General features: G+C 44.3%; 13 non-coding genes across 13 annotated transcripts; 7 read left to right on the forward strand and 6 right to left on the reverse strand.

Annotated features, from left to right (window-relative positions):
- Positions 1-6,687: 6,687 nt before the first annotated feature.
- Positions 6,688-6,803, reverse strand: LOC134998716 (U5 spliceosomal RNA). Its single transcript, XR_010200887.1, has one exon. It is a non-coding gene; the product is annotated as a U5 spliceosomal RNA (small nuclear RNA).
- Positions 6,804-7,078: 275 nt separating this feature from the next.
- On the reverse strand, positions 7,079-7,194 carry LOC134998693 (U5 spliceosomal RNA). Its single transcript, XR_010200863.1, has one exon. It is a non-coding gene; the product is annotated as a U5 spliceosomal RNA (small nuclear RNA).
- Positions 7,195-7,468: 274 nt separating this feature from the next.
- On the reverse strand, positions 7,469-7,584 carry LOC134998673 (U5 spliceosomal RNA). The gene has a single exon (XR_010200842.1). It is a non-coding gene; the product is annotated as a U5 spliceosomal RNA (small nuclear RNA).
- A 286-nt stretch (positions 7,585-7,870) lies between these two features.
- On the reverse strand, positions 7,871-7,986 carry LOC134998638 (U5 spliceosomal RNA). The gene has a single exon (XR_010200809.1). It is a non-coding gene; the product is annotated as a U5 spliceosomal RNA (small nuclear RNA).
- Positions 7,987-8,256: 270 nt separating this feature from the next.
- LOC134998754 (U5 spliceosomal RNA) lies at positions 8,257-8,367 on the reverse strand. Its single transcript, XR_010200923.1, has one exon. It is a non-coding gene; the product is annotated as a U5 spliceosomal RNA (small nuclear RNA).
- Positions 8,368-8,940: 573 nt separating this feature from the next.
- LOC134998977 (U1 spliceosomal RNA) lies at positions 8,941-9,104 on the forward strand. Its single transcript, XR_010201138.1, has one exon. It is a non-coding gene; the product is annotated as a U1 spliceosomal RNA (small nuclear RNA).
- Positions 9,105-9,256: 152 nt separating this feature from the next.
- On the forward strand, positions 9,257-9,419 carry LOC134998330 (U1 spliceosomal RNA). Its single transcript, XR_010200614.1, has one exon. It is a non-coding gene; the product is annotated as a U1 spliceosomal RNA (small nuclear RNA).
- A 1,082-nt stretch (positions 9,420-10,501) lies between these two features.
- LOC134998978 (U1 spliceosomal RNA) lies at positions 10,502-10,665 on the reverse strand. Its single transcript, XR_010201139.1, has one exon. It is a non-coding gene; the product is annotated as a U1 spliceosomal RNA (small nuclear RNA).
- Positions 10,666-11,238: 573 nt separating this feature from the next.
- Positions 11,239-11,349, forward strand: LOC134998755 (U5 spliceosomal RNA). The gene has a single exon (XR_010200924.1). It is a non-coding gene; the product is annotated as a U5 spliceosomal RNA (small nuclear RNA).
- A 270-nt stretch (positions 11,350-11,619) lies between these two features.
- On the forward strand, positions 11,620-11,735 carry LOC134998639 (U5 spliceosomal RNA). Its single transcript, XR_010200810.1, has one exon. It is a non-coding gene; the product is annotated as a U5 spliceosomal RNA (small nuclear RNA).
- A 286-nt stretch (positions 11,736-12,021) lies between these two features.
- Positions 12,022-12,137, forward strand: LOC134998674 (U5 spliceosomal RNA). The gene has a single exon (XR_010200843.1). It is a non-coding gene; the product is annotated as a U5 spliceosomal RNA (small nuclear RNA).
- A 274-nt stretch (positions 12,138-12,411) lies between these two features.
- LOC134998694 (U5 spliceosomal RNA) lies at positions 12,412-12,527 on the forward strand. Its single transcript, XR_010200864.1, has one exon. It is a non-coding gene; the product is annotated as a U5 spliceosomal RNA (small nuclear RNA).
- Positions 12,528-12,802: 275 nt separating this feature from the next.
- On the forward strand, positions 12,803-12,918 carry LOC134998717 (U5 spliceosomal RNA). The gene has a single exon (XR_010200888.1). It is a non-coding gene; the product is annotated as a U5 spliceosomal RNA (small nuclear RNA).
- Positions 12,919-13,319: the final 401 nt, after the last annotated feature.

The raw sequence follows: 13,319 nt of genomic DNA on the forward strand, positions 1-13,319 counted from the left end.
ACTCTCCAGATTATTGACTTTTTAAAGTTTTTCTAGGAAACGTTCTAGATGAATGCTTATTAGTCTTTGTCAGTATGTACTTTTTGCAAAGTGTCTCTGTGGCGCAATCGGTTAGTGTGTTCAGCTATTAATCAAAAGGTTGGTGGTTCAATCCCATCCAGGGACGTAATTGACCTTGTGATCAAATTTTGGTAATATTTAAGTAGACAAGTCATATAGCAGAGGATAGTTTCAATCTGCCTACCTCTGGGTTATGGACCCAGCATGCTTCCATTACAGTACTCTGCTGCACATGTAAGTGCAAGAGATCCTGAAGCACTCACTCATCATGGGAAAGTACCAATGTGTTTCTTCATTGGTTGATGGAAGAAACATCTTACAAAAACTCTCCAGATTATTGACTATTTAAAGTTTTTATAGGAAACGTTCTAGATGAATGCTTATTAGCCTTTGTCAGTATATACTTTTGCAAAGTTTCGCTGTGGCGCAATCAGTTAGTGTGTACGGCTATTAACCAAAAGGTTGGTGGTTCAATCCCACCCAGGGACGTAATTGAACTTTTTATCAGATTTTGTTGATCTTTAAGTAGACAAGTCAAAATTTCGAAAACCCCTGTTATGGTGTAGGGTACCTGGCCTTCTCTGATGTAATCAGAGTTAGATTTGATTCATACTGTTAACTGGGTAGTATATCACAAGTTATACGGTGTGATTGGTGTGGCTGGTATGAATCTTGACCTTGGATTAACAAAAATCCTTTCCTCGTACTGTCTGTCTCCTCTGGGCACAGTTTCTCTAACTGAGGTATGGAGGAGGGGCATAGAGGGAGGAGCCAGTGCACACCCAGATCTAAAGTCTTTCTTAAAGTGCCCATGTCTGCTGCGGAGCCCGTCTATCCCCCATGGTCCTTACGGAGTCCCCATCATCCTCTACGGACTACGAGAAAAAAAAATTACCGGTAGGTTTAAAATGTTATTTTTTTCTCTGCAACCCACTGCTAAATTGTGCTTCCTAGCTGTTTTTTATAAAATCAGTTAATTAAATCTAACTCTGATTACGTCAGAGAAGGCCAGGTACCCTACACCATAAGAGGGGGTTTGAAATTTTGACTTGTCTACTTAAAGATCACCAAAATCTGATGACAAGGTCAATTACATCCCTGGGTGGGATTGAACCACCAACCTTTTGGTTAATAGCCCATGTAAGTGCAAGAAATCCTGAAGCACTCACTCATCATGGGAAAGTACCAATGTGTTTCTTACAAAAATTCTCCAGATTATTGACTTTTTAAAGTTTTTCTAGATGAATGATTATTAGCCTTTGTCAGTATTGACTTTTGCAAGGTGTCTCTGTGGCGCAATCGGTTAGCATGTTTGGCTATTAACCAAAAGGTTGGTGGTTCAATCAGAGTTAGATTTGATTAAGTGATTTTATAAAAAAACAGCTAGGAAGCACAATTTAGCAGTGGGTTGCAGAGAAAAAAAAAATGCTGGCAGAAAAGTCCAATTGAGTGATTAAACAGCTCTTCATTTTCTGATTTTATGTTTATGCTAACAAATTTGCTCTCTGAAAAGTGTCCACAAAGCCAAGTCTCTGATTAACACCTTTGTAGGAATGGTTTTTCACCTATTACTGAAATAAACTTGCTTCATTGGAAAGGCATCAAAGATGCATCCTCATTTCAATGTCTACTGAAATAATACAGGTTGACACCAGGAAACGTCACTGCATCCTTGCTGCTTCCTCACGGGGAAGTCTGTTTAATGTGAAAACAAGGTGATATCTAATCAGCACACAGGTAAGGAATTAAGAAAATCTTTCTTTGTGGGTGAAGATGTTTCTCACAAATTGTTGTCCCAATGCATCATTGAAATTCAAGATGGAAGATGATTTTCATATATCACTTGTACATTTTGCATTGCTCTTCTGGTGACAATGTAGTTTGTTTTTGTCAATTACCATTTCAGTAATAGGGTAAAGAAAATTAAGTGGATTTTTTAAAGAAAACAATGCTGTCAATATACTATTAAAACAAATTAAAATGATAAAAGTTATTGTACTTTAAGTAAAAATAAAAGAGCCAAAATATCAATCCCAGTTTTTGATTACTTTAATTATAAAAAAAAAATGCACATAGCAGAGGATAGTTTCGATCAATCGACCTCTGGGTTATGGGCCCAGCATGCTTCCATTGCACTACTCTGCTGCTCATGGAAGTGTAAGAGATCCTGAAGACTAAATTGATTAAAGGCCTAAAAGTACTGGACTATAAGGAAAGACTTACTAGGCTGAATATTTATACACTAGTAAAGAGGTGCCTAAGAGGAGATATTATTAATATCTTCAAATATGTAAAGATACATAACAAAGAGTTATCAGAGGAATTATTTATTAAAAGAACACGTGGTCACTCGCTGCGACTGGAGGAAAGTTCAGAACGCAATGGAGGAAAGGTTTCTTCACTGTTAGGGCAATCAGGATGTGGAATTCCCTGCCAGGGAAGGTGGTAATGGCGGACTCTGTAATTGGATTTAAAAAAGGAATGGATACATTTCTGAATGAAAAAGCTATCCAAGGTTATAATACTTAAAATATCAACATGGTTAATCCGGGGGTAACATGAGTTATAGTAGCTAACTAGTCATAAAACATTATTCAGCAAGTATGTAGAATCATCACAACTTAAAACAGGTTGAACACGATGGGCAATTTGCCTCTATTCAACCTCAAAAACTATGTTACTATATTACTATGTTATTGTAGTATACAGAACACCACAATGCAATGAGCAGTGATAGTGAGCACTGATGAGGATACTAGAACTGACACTGAGCAGCAAGATGCAGCACTGGACTATTAGTAATGTACTGTAGTATGCTGAGCACCACAATGCAGCACAAGACAATGAGCAGTGATACTGAGCACTGATGAGGATACTACTGAGAACTGACACTGAGCAGGAGAGACACACTACTAGTATTACTGAGCAGCAATAAGTAACCACTGATACTGAGCACTGATATTGAGATTTCCACTGAGAGAACATAGCCACGTCCTCTCCGCTCTCTCTTCAATGCACGAGTAAAAATGGCAGCAACGCGCAGCTCTTTATATGGAATCCGAATCTCGCGAGAATCCGACAGCGGGATGATGACATTTTCCCTTGTTCAGGTTTTCCGAGTCAGGCGGGAACAACCGAGCCTGCCTCGGACCAGTGTAAACCACGTGGAGTTCGTGGGGAATTCGGTTCTCGGAGAACCGAACCCGCTCCTCTCTACCTTATACCCATAAATGTTTTTATTTTCAATCTAAGCCCCTGCAGTTTTCTGTAAGCATCTGCTTTGCTATGATGATCAACAAGTCACAAGGGCAAACACTCAGGGTTTGAGGCGTAGATCTTAGGACCAGCTGCTACAAGCATGGCAGAGGTGTCACTATCACTGGTGACACCCAGAGAGGTGGCGAGGGAGATTGTAATGCAGTGCGCGCAGATAAGCAGCGCAATGGTAAAAAGGAGGCATGGTTTCATAGGTAGGGGCGTGGCCTGGTGGCCTGAATCTACATTTTGTTGCTCCGGGTGTCCCGGGGGTTGGGGGCTGCACCCGGGGACTAGTGTGTGAGCGGTGCTGGCTCCTGCACAGTGACAGGGCATGGCCACCCAGCATGACGCCTCCCTTCTTGACCATGCTGTAATTGCAGTCGCACTGCAGTTCAGCGTGATCATAAAAAATGGTATAGGCTCCTGCTGGTGCAGACTGTATGTGCGCGCAGGAAGCCGCCACCATTTTTGTGATCACAGCGGCTGAATGTGATGTCATACAGCCGCTGTGACCACGCCCCCTGTGTCTCCTCCGTTGCAGACCCCATTTTGAAGCCTTGCCCCCGCACCGCTCCATCCCTGACTTGGAAATGGAGTGTTGCTGACCCACCTCTCCCCCCCTTCCCCGCCCCGATTGACAGGCAGAGGCGATCACATTCTCTGCGGGGTGCCGCAGAAAATGCAGGCACATGCGTATGCTCTTAGCAATTTTTGCAGTTGGATCGCTTATTGTGATTGCAATCCAACCTGAATCAGGCCCTATTACCTATCACAATGCGCTGCGGGCAGTACAAAATTGGGTTAATATAGGAGAAAAACCCACAGACCTGTGCTCCTTAACTGTACCTGGTGGCTAGTGGAGCGGCTGCCCAGTAATCAGTGTCCACCGCAGTGCGCACACGGCCCACCCCCTACGGCCTCGCTCCCCTTCATCAGCGGCCTTGTGATCCGGAAGGGTGGTGTGTGTGTGACTGACCTTAGGATGAAACCGGAGCCTCCGCTGCAGTGACCCAGCAACCAGGGCACGGGAGTATATAGCGCCGCTGGGAGTGATGAAGCTGCAGTAAAGATGTCTATTAGACCTAGCCTGCTGCAGCCCTTGTAGATTCTCATAAAACAAGTTCTTCTTTTCTTGTCAAAATTAATAGCTAAGAATAGGCTGCCTGAGGCAGGCCCCTGTTAATTGGCCTGCTACTGAAGGCACCAACTACAAACTGAGCTCCCTGTTCATGGAAGCGGGGTTATAGAGGAGAATGCACTGAGCTTCTTGGGAACAGTCAAAAGCTTTGAGCCGGTTGGTGCCTCAGATCAAGATCCTACTCTACACCCCAATGTGAATCCTTGTGGAGTCCAGTGTACCCCACAGAAGAAATTAATGTGTCACACCCATTGGCAGCAACCTTAGAATAGCTGCTGACGGGCACAATTGAGAAAGGAAGGGGGGGGGGGGGACATTTGAATCCAGCACATAGATGCAATTCAAATATGTAATTTGTACCTTCCTATTTTAAAATATAATGGATGAACCTCACCCTGTGAGAACAATCTTCATGATCAAGAGATCTAATATGTAAAATAAGTATGAGTTGGGATAGGGCTGGGGAGGGTGGCAGCTCGGGCAGCCCCTCCCCCGTCAAGTTAAGGAGATTCAACTGAGGAAGCACAAGGGAACTCTCGTCTGGGGACAACAACTGCAGGGAGACCACATCTTTTCAGATGAACATGGGAGGGCGGAAGGCTGCCTAATACTGAAGCACCATCAAATATCAAACCATATCCAACAACTAGTACAAGCATTCCTGGGGGAAGGTCTGCAGCAGACGGATTTGCATACGGTGATGTCATCCAAGCAGTGGGCCAAAGTTGGCTGGAACCCTCATCTGCATATAAAAAGAGAAAAGGGGCATGCAGGGCATGGCGGCCTTTTGCAGTGCTTGGATGACCCCTAGTTCGCATTAAACACCCCCACCCTCCTTTGGTGTGGGGCTCATGTTGGCCATGCCCCATCCCCTGAAGCATTCATGCTGATTTCTTGCAGCAGCTGGGCACTGTAACAGCTCCAGAGCTGCTCTGTAAGGCAAGTAAAAGGGTGTGGGCCCTGCAGCACCACCTGTAGTTCGCATTGTGCGTTGGAAGGCACAAAGTAAGCAGACGGGAGGAGAAGTCAGGATAGTACACAAGGGCATCCTTTTCTCTTAGTCCGTAGAGGATGCTGGGGTCACATTAAGAACCATGGGGTATAGACGGGATCCGCAAGAGACATGGGCACTTTAAGACTTTCAAAGGGTGTGAACTGGCTCCTCCCTCTATGCCCCTCCTCCAGACTCCAGTTATAGGAACTGTGCCCAGGGAGACGGACATTTCGAGGAAAGGATTTATTGTTAAACTAAGGTGAGCATCTTACCAGCTCACACCTTAAGCATGCCGCAGAACGTGGCATTCAACAGAACACAAGCCAACGGCATGAACAATTGCAGCAAAAAGCTGACCAGAACCGTAACACAACATGTGTATAACCACAAGTAATAACTGCAGACACAGTATGGACTGGGACGGGTGCCCAGCATCCTCTACGTACTAAGAGAAAAGGATTTACCGGTAGGTATTAAAATCCTATTTTCTCATACGACCTAGAGGATGCTGGGGTCACATTAAGAACCATGGGGTTATACCAAAGCTCTTGAACGGGTGGGAGAGTGCGTACGACTCTGCAGCACCGAATGACCCAACTTGAGGTTATCATCAGCCAAGGTATCAAACTTGTAAAACTTAGCAAAAGTGTTTACTAAATAGCTGCTCGGCAAAGTTGCAATGCCGAGACTCCCCGACCAGCTGCCCAGGATGAACCCACCTTTCTAGTAGAATGGGTCTTCACCTAATTCAGTAACGGCAATCCTGCCGTGGAATGAGCATGCTGAATCTTACCACAGATCCAGCGCATAATGGTCTGCATGGAAGCAGGACACCCAATCATGTTGGGAGCATACAGGACAAACAGAGCCTCTGTTTTCCTAATCTGAACCGTTCTGGTGACATAAATTTTCAAAGTTCTGACCACAGCCAGAGACTTTGACTCAACGAAGGTGTCAGTGGCCAAAGGCACCATGTGGAAAGATGAACCACCTTCGGCAGAAATTGTTGACGTGTCCTCAATTCTGCTCTATCTTCATGAAAGATCAAATAAAGGCTCTTGTGATACTGCATGGTTTGTACTGTTTTCCATGTGCTCCCAGATCTTTCAAGCAAGTAGCATGGTCAAGAAAGTTCTGTTTGAAAAGAAACAAACATTTACTGTCATTGTTATGCAAATAAACTTACATTAAAGCTAACAAGAAAGCACACTCGTTCTGTCTTTAAACTGATAAAAGAAACCCCAATAATATGGGGCATGCAAAAATTGAGATAAAACTCAGTTTTGCTCCTCTCCACGGAAATCTTTAATAAAAGGCGAAATATTTGTTAGTTCTGAAGAGAAACCAGAGCATGACCAAGATTCCACCTGTCGCCTGAGTGCCATGCCAGCAGTTCTCATTCAGCTCAAAGTGAGCACCCAATTTGAATGAAAGAAAGCAGATTTCTCACCAGGCTTCCCCTTGCTATAAACATGGTTTGTACTCTTTTCCATGTGCTCCCAGATCTTTCAAACAATTAGTGTGGTCAAGAAAGTTCTGTTTGAAAAGAAACAAACATTTACTGTCATTTCTATGCAAATGAGCTTACATTAAAGCACACTCGTTCTATCTTTAAACCAATAAAATAAAACCCCAATAAGATGGGGCATGCAAAAATTGAGATAAAACTCAGTTTTGCTCCTCTCCACGGAAATCTTTAGTAAAAGGCGAAAGATTTGTTCGTTCTGAAGAGAAACCACAGCATGACCAAGATTCTACCTGTCGCCTGAGTGCCATGCCAGCAGTCCTCATTCAGCTCAAAGTGAGCACCCAATTTGAAAGAAAGAAAGCAGATTTCTCACCAGGCTTCCCCTTGCTATAAACATGGTTTGTACTCTTTTCCATGTGCTCCCAGATCTTTCAAGCAATTAGTATAGTCAAGAAAGTTCTGTTTGAAAAGAAACAAACATTTACTGTCATTTCTACGCAAATGAGCTTACATTAAAGCACACTCGTTCTATCTTTAAACTGATAAAAGAAACCCCAATAAGACGGGGCATGCAAAAATTGAGATAAAACTCAGTTTTGCTCCTCTCCACGGAAATCTTTAGTAAAAGGCAAAAGATTTGTTCGTTCTGAAGAGAAACCAGAGCATGACCAAGATTCCACCTGTCGCCTGAGTGCCATGCCAGCAGTCCTCATTCAGCTCAAAGTGAGCACCCAATTTGAAAGAAAGAAAGCAGATTTCTCACCAGGCTTCCCCTTGCTATAAGCATGGTTTGTACTCTTTTCCATGTGCTCCCAGATCTTTCAAGCAATTAGTATGGTCAAGAAAGTTCTGCTTGAAAAGAAACAGACATTTATTGTCATTGTTATGCAAATAAACTTACATTAAAGCTAACAAGAAAGCACACTCGTTCTGTCTTTAATCCGATAAAAGAAACCCCAATAATATGGGGCATGCAAAAATTGAGATAAAACTCAGTTTTGCTCCTCTCCACGGAAATCTTTAGTAAAAGGCGAAAGATTTGTTCGTTCTGAAGAGAAACCAGAGCATGACCAAGATTCCACCTGTCGCCTGAGTGCCGTGCCAGCAGTCCTCATTCAGATCAAAGTGAGCGCCCAATTTGAAAGAAAGCAGATTTCTCACCTGTCTTCTCCTTGCTATAAGCATGGTTTGTACTGTATTCCATGTGCTCCCAGATCTTTCAAGCAAGTAGCATGGTCAAGAAAGTTCTGTTTGAAAAGAAACAAACATTTACTGTCATTTCTATGCAAATGAGCTTACATTAAAGCACACTCATTCTATCTTTAAACCGATAAAAGAAACCCCAAAAACATGGGGCATGCAAAAATTGAGATAAAACTCGGTTTTGCTCCTCTCCACGGAAATCTTTAGTAAAAGGCGAAAGATTTGTTCGTGCACTATCCTGACTTCTCCTCCCGTCTGCTTACTTTGTGCCTTCCAATGCACAATGCAAACTACAGGTAGTGCTGCAGGGCCCACACCCTTTTACTTGCCTTACAGAGCAGCCCTGGAGCTGTTACAGTGCCCAGCTGCTGCAAGAAATCAGCTTGAATGCTTCAGGGGCTGGGGCATAGCCAACATGAGCCCCACACCGAAGGAGGGTGGAGGTGTTTAATGCAAACTAGGGGTCAGACAAGCGCCGCAAAAGGCCACCATGCCCTGCACGCCCCTTTTCTGTTTTCATATGCAGACGAGGGTTGAAGCCAACTTTGACCCCCTGCTTGGATGACATCACCATATGCAAATCCGTCTTCTGCAGAACTTCCCCCAGGAATGCTTGCACTAGTTGTTGCATTTGGTTTGTTGTTTGGGGGTGCTTCAGTATTAGGCAGCCTTCTGCCCTCCCATGTTCATCTGAAAATATGTGTTCTCCCTGCAGTTGTTGTCCCCAGATGAAAGTTCCCTTGTGCTGCCTCAGTTGAATCTCCTTAACTTGACAGAGATGTGCCTGAGCAGCGGCCCTCCCCAGCTCTATCCCAAATCATACTTATTTTGCATAGGAGATACCATGGTCATGAAGATTATTCTCCCAGGGTGAGGTTCATTCATTGCATTCTGGGTATGCTGACCCCTGTGATTTCCCCAAATGTGGGAAACTCGACTGCTTTATTTGTGGTAGTGGGGGACTGTGTTTGTGTTTTCCTCTGGTCAGCTCTGGTAAAAGTCAGATTTCTTTGTTTCAGATCTTCCTCTAGCCTTGTTCTTCTTTCGAGAGTTCCCTTGTGCTGCCTCAGTTGGATCTCCTTCACTTGACAGGGGGGTGCCCAAGCAGAGACCCTCCCCAGCTCTAGCCCAACTCCTACTTACCAGCCAGGTGAGATACTATGATCATGAAGGTGCTTCTCCCAGGGCAAGGCTCACCCATTGCACTCTGGGTGTGCTGCCCCTGCGATTTCCCCAAATGTGGGAAACTTGACTGCATAATTTGTGTTTCCCCTGGTCGGCTCTCGTATAATTCAGATCTCTTTGTCTCAGATCTCTCTCCAGCCTAGTTTGCTGTCTGTTTCCACTTCTCTTTTCTTCAGCCGCTCCCTTCTATACCCTTGTGCACTATCCTGACTTCTCCTCCCGTCTGCTTACTTTGTGCCTTCCAATGCACAATGCAAACTACAGGTAGTGCTGCAGGGCCCACACCCTTTTACTTGCCTTACAGAGCAGCTCTGGAGCTGTTACAGTGCCCAGCTGCTGCAAGAAATCTGCTTGAATGCTTCAGGGGATGGGACATGGCCAACATGAGCCCCACACCAAAGGAGGGTGGAGCAGAAGGCTGACTAATACTGAAGCACCCACAAACAACAAACCAAATGCAACAACTAGTGCAAGCATTCCTGGGGGAAGGCCTGCCGCAGATGGATTTGCATATGGTGATGTCATCCAAGCAGTGGGTCAAAGTTGGCTTCAACCCTCTTCTGCATATGAAAACAGAAAAGGGGCGTGCAGGGCATGGTGGCCTTTTGCGGCGCTTGACCGACCCCTAGTTTGCATTAAACACCTCCACCCTCCTTCGGTGTGGGGCTCATGTTGGCTATGCCCCATCCCCTGAAGCATTCAAGCAGATTTCTTGCAGCAGCTGGGCACTGTAACAGCTCCAGAGCTGCTCTGTAAGGCAAGTAAAAGGGTGTGGGCCCTGCAGCACTACCTGTAGTTTGCATTGTGCATTGGAAGGCACAAAGTAAGCAGACGGGAGGAGAAGTCAGGATAGTGCACAAGGGTATAGAAGGGAGCGGCTGAAGAAAAGAGAAGTGGAAACAGACAGCAAACTAGGCTGGAGAGAGACCTGAGACAAAGAGATCTGAATTATACGAGAGCCGACCAGGGGAAACACAAATTATGCAGTCAAGTTTCCCACATTTAGGGAAATCGCAGGGGCAGCACACCTGGCTGGTAAGTAGGAGTTGGGCTAGAGCTGGGGAGGGTCTCTGCTTGGGCACCCCCCTGTCAAGTGAAGGAGATCCAACTGAGGCAGCACAAGGGAACTCTCGAAAGAAGAACAAGGCTAGAGGAAGATCTGAAACAAAGAAATCTGACTTTTACCAGAGCTGACCAGAGGAAAACACAAACACAGTCCCCCACTACCACAAATAAAGCAGTCGAGTTTCCCACATTTGGGGAAATCACAGGGGTCAGCATACCCAGAATGCAATGAATGAACCTCACCCTGGGAGAATAATCTTCATGACCATGGTATCTCCTATGCAAAATAAGTATGATTTGGGATAGAGCTGGGGAGGGCCGCTGCTCAGGCACATCTCTGTCAAGTTAAGGAGATTCAACTGAGGCAGCACAAGGGAACTTTCATCTGGGGACAACAACTGCAGGGAGAACACATATTTTCAGATGAACATGGGAGGGCAGAAGGCTGCCTAATACTGAAGCACCCCCAAACAACAAACCAAATGCAACAACTAGTGCAAGCATTCCTGGGGGAAGTTCTGCAGAAGACGGATTTGCATATGGTGATGTCATCCAAGCAGGGGGTCAAAGTTGGCTTCAACCCTCGTCTGCATATGAAAACAGAAAAGGGGCGTGCAGGGCATGGTGGCCTTTTGCGGCGCTTGTCTGACCCCTAGTTTGCATTAAACACCTCCACCCTCCTTCGGTGTGGGGCTCATGTTGGCTATGCCCCAGCCCCTGAAGCATTCAAGCTGATTTCTTGCAGCAGCTGGGCACTGTAACAGCTCCAGGGCTGCTCTGTAAGGCAAGTAAAAGGGTGTGGGCCCTGCAGCACTACCTGTAGTTTGCATTGTGCATTGGAAGGCACAAAGTAAGCAGACGGGAGGAGAAGTCAGGATAGTGCACGAACAAATCTTTCGCCTTTTACTAAAGATTTCCGTGGAGAGGAGCAAAACCGAGTTTTATCTCAATTTTTGCATGCCCCATGTTTTTGGGGTTTCTTTTATCGGTTTAAAGATAGAATGAGTGTGCTTTAATGTAAGCTCATTTGCATAGAAATGACAGTAAATGTTTGTTTCTTTTCAAACAGAACTTTCTTGACCATGCTACTTGCTTGAAAGATCTGGGAGCACATGGAATACAGTACAAACCATGCTTATAGCAAGGAGAAGACAGGTGAGAAATCTGCTTTCTTTCAAATTGGGCGCTCACTTTGATCTGAATGAGGACTGCTGGCACGGCACTCAGGCGACAGGTGGAATCTTGGTCATGCTCTGGTTTCTCTTCAGAACGAACAAATCTTTCGCCTTTTACTAAAGATTTCCGTGGAGAGGAGCAAAACTGAGTTTTATCTCAATTTTTGCATGCCCCATATTATTGGGGTTTCTTTTATCGGATTAAAGACAGAACGAGTGTGCTTTCTTGTTAGCTTTAATGTAAGTTTATTTGCATAACAATGACAATAAATGTCTGTTTCTTTTCAAGCAGAACTTTCTTGACCATACTAATTGCTTGAAAGATCTGGGAGCACATGGAAAAGAGTACAAACCATGCTTATAGCAAGGGGAAGCCTGGTGAGAAATCTGCTTTCTTTCTTTCAAATTGGGTGCTCACTTTGAGCTGAATGAGGACTGCTGGCATGGCACTCAGGCGACAGGTGGAATCTTGGTCATGCTCTGGTTTCTCTTCAGAACGAACAAATCTTTTGCCTTTTACTAAAGATTTCCGTGGAGAGGAGCAAAACTGAGTTTTATCTCAATTTTTGCATGCCCCGTCTTATTGGGGTTTCTTTTATCAGTTTAAAGATAGAACGAGTGTGCTTTAATGTAAGTTCATTTGCGTAGAAATGACAGTAAATGTTTGTTTCTTTTCAAACAGAACTTTCTTGACTATACTAATTGCTTGAAAGATCTGGGAGCACATGGAAAAGAGTACAAACCATGTTTATAGCAAGGGGAAGCCTGGTGAGAAATCTGCTTTCTTTCTTTCAAATTGGGTGCTCACTTTGAGCTGAATGAGGACTGCTGGCATGGCACTCAGGCGACAGGTAGAATCTTGGTCATGCTGTGGTTTCTCTTCAGAACGAACAAATCTTTCGCCTTTTACTAAAGATTTCCGTGGAGAGGAGCAAAACTGAGTTTTATCTCAATTTTTGCATGCCCCATCTTATTGGGGTTTTATTTTATTGGTTTAAAGATAGAACGAGTGTGCTTTAATGTAAGCTCATTTGCATAGAAATGACAGTAAATGTTTGTTTCTTTTCAAACAGAACTTTCTTGACCACACTAATTGTTTGAAAGATCTGGGAGCACATGGAAAAGAGTACAAACCATGTTTATAGCAAGGGGAAGCCTGGTGAGAAATCTGCTTTCTTTCATTCAAATTGGGTGCTCACTTTGAGCTGAATGAGAACTGCTGGCATGGCACTCAGGCGACAGGTGGAATCTTGGTCATGCTCTGGTTTCTCTTCAGAACTAACAAATATTTCGCCTTTTATTAAAGATTTCCGTGGAGAGGAGCAAAACTGAGTTTTATCTCAATTTTTGCATGCCCCATATTATTGGGGTTTCTTTTATCAGTTTAAAGACAGAACGAGTGTGCTTTCTTGTTAGCTTTAATGTAAGTTTATTTGCATAACAATGACAGTAAATGTTTGTTTCTTTTCAAACAGAACTTTCTTGACCATGCTACTTGCTTGAAAGATCTGGGAGCACATGGAAAACAGTACAAACCATGCAGTATCACAAGAGCCTTTATTTGATCTTTCATGAAGATAGAGCAGAATTGAGGACACGTCAACAATTTCTGCCGAAGGTGGTTCATCTTTCCACATGGTGCCTTTGGCCACTGACACCTTCGTTGAGTCAAAGTCTCTGGCTGTGGTCAGAACTTTGAAAATTTATGTCACCAGAACGGTTCAGATTAGGAAAACAGAGGCTCTGTTTGTCCTGTATGCTCCCAACATGATT

The sequence above is a fragment of the Pseudophryne corroboree genome, unplaced genomic scaffold (genome assembly GCF_028390025.1).
Source record: "Pseudophryne corroboree isolate aPseCor3 unplaced genomic scaffold, aPseCor3.hap2 scaffold_149, whole genome shotgun sequence".
In the NCBI taxonomy this organism is placed as follows: domain Eukaryota; kingdom Metazoa; phylum Chordata; class Amphibia; order Anura; family Myobatrachidae; genus Pseudophryne; species Pseudophryne corroboree.